The sequence below is a fragment of the Nerophis lumbriciformis genome, unplaced genomic scaffold, assembly GCF_033978685.3.
Source record: "Nerophis lumbriciformis unplaced genomic scaffold, RoL_Nlum_v2.1 HiC_scaffold_59, whole genome shotgun sequence".
Lineage (NCBI taxonomy): Eukaryota > Metazoa > Chordata > Actinopteri > Syngnathiformes > Syngnathidae > Nerophis > Nerophis lumbriciformis.
The window spans coordinates 22,699-25,000 of NW_027316601.1; positions in this window are offsets into that span (position 1 = coordinate 22,699).

Below are 2,302 nucleotides of genomic sequence, written 5' to 3' on the forward strand. Positions count from 1 at the left end.
CAGGGTTCCGGGGTGCCTGACATGTCCACGACGCACCCAGCAAAGGCGCACTGTGATTGGGAAGAAAAGTTGGGAAAGTGGGCAAAAGTCCCGAATTTGGTCCAAAATCACACCCAGGTTCGAGTCCCACAAGTCCCGCCGCGTTCCACCAGGGTTCCGGGGTGCCTACAATGTCCACGACGCACCCAGCAAAGGCGCACTGTGATTGGGAAGAAAAGTTGGGAAAGTGGGCAAAAGTCCCGAATTTGGTCCAAAATCACACCCAGGTTCGAGTCCCACAAGTCCCGCCGCGTTCCACCAGGGTTCCGGGGTGCCTACAATGTCCACAACGCACCCAGCAAAGGCGCACTGTGATTGGGAAGAAAAGTTGGGAAAGTGGGCAAAAGTCCCGAATTTGGTCCAAAATCACACCCAGGTTCGAGTCCCACAAGTCCCGCCGCGTTCCACCAGGGTTCCGGGGTGCCTGACATGTCCAAGACGCACCCAGCAAAGGCGCACTGTGATTGGGAAGAAAAGTTGGGAAAGTGGGCAAAAGTCCCGAATTTGGTCCAAAATCACACCCAGGTTCGAGTCCCACAAGTCCCGCCGCGTTCCACCAGGGTTCCGGGGTGCCTACAATGTCCACAACGCACCCAGCAAAGGCGCACTGTGAGTGGGAAGAAAAGTTGGGAAAGTGGGCAAAAGTCCCGAATTTGGTCCAAAATCACACCCAGGTTCGAGTCCCACAAGTCCCGCCGCGTTCCACCAGGGTTCCGGGGTGCCTACAATGTCCACGACGCACCCAGCAAAGGCGCACTGTGATTGGGAAGAAAAGTTGGGAAAGTGGGCAAAAGTCCCGAATTTGATCCAAAATTATGCCCGGGTTGGAGTACCACGAGTCCGGCCGCGTTCCACCGGTGTCCCGGGGGTGCCTGCCATGTCCACAACTTATCCAGCAAAGGCGCACTGTGATTGGGAAGAAAAGTTGGGAAAGTGGGGAAAAAAAGGACCGGAAAATATCCAAAATTATGCCCGGGTTGGAGTACCACGAGTCCGGCCGCGTTCCACCGGTGTCCCGGGGGTGCCTGCCATGTCCACAACTTACCCAGCAAAGGCGCACTGTGATTGGGAAGAAAAGTTGGGAAAGTGGGCAAAAGTCCCGAATTTGATCCAATATTATGCCCGGGTTGGAGTACCACGAGTCCGGCCGCGTTCCACCGGTGTCCCGGGGGTGCCTGCCATGTCCACAACTTACCCAGCAAAGGCGCACTGTGATTCGGAAGAAAAGTTGGGAAAGTGGGGAAAAAAAGGACCGGGAAATATCCAAAATTATGCCCGGGTTGGAGTACCACGAGTCCGGCCGCGTTCCACCGGTGTCCCGGGGGTGCCTGGCACGTCCACAACTTACCCAGCAAAGGCGCACTGTCAGTGGGGAAGACCAAACATGTCTCGGATTTTTTCCAAGTACCTTAACGAGAGAGGCTAAAAAGCACCTGTTTTTACCTTCTCTCGTTGTTGTACTTAGAAAAAAAACGAGAAAATAAAAAATCTGGGTTTTTTTCTAAGTACCTTAACGAGAGAGGCTAAAAAAAACCATTTTTTACCTTCTCTCGTTGTTGTACTTAGAAAAAAAACGAGAAAAAAAATTTTCCCCATTCATTTCAATGGGAGTTCATTTTTTTTTTGGGATTTTTTCTAAGTACCTTAACGAGAGAGGCTTAATTTTTCACCTACTTTTTACCTTCTCTCGATTTTTCGTTTTTTACCTGGTCGACCAAAACACCTCCATCTCGTTACTATGTGCACCATGTCTGACAGGCTGAAATCACAGGGAACGCGTCCGAGTCAAAGTGAGCTATTTTCGGACACAAATATGGTGTTTTTCCCCTCTATCCTCTGGTTCTTTTTTCAAACTGATCTTCCAGCATCTGAGCGACAGGGGCTCATGCAGACACCTGTGTCCGCCCGAGGGGCGCCTTCCCGGACACATATATGGTGCTTCCCCCCTCTTTACCCCGGTCCTTTTTCAAACTGATCTTCCAGCATCTGAGCGACAGGGGCTCATGCAGACACCTGTGTCCGCCCGAGGGGCGCCTTCCCGGACACATATATGGTGCTTCCCCCCTCTTTACCCCGGTCCTTTTTCAAACTGATCTTCCAGCATCTGAGCGACAGGGGCTCATGCAGACACCTGTGTCCGCCCGAGGGGCGCCTTCCCGGACACATATATGGTGCTTCCCCCCTCTTTACCCCGGTCCTTTTTCAAACTGCTCTTCCAGCTTCTGAGCGACAGGGGCTCATGCAGACACCTGTGTCCGCCTAA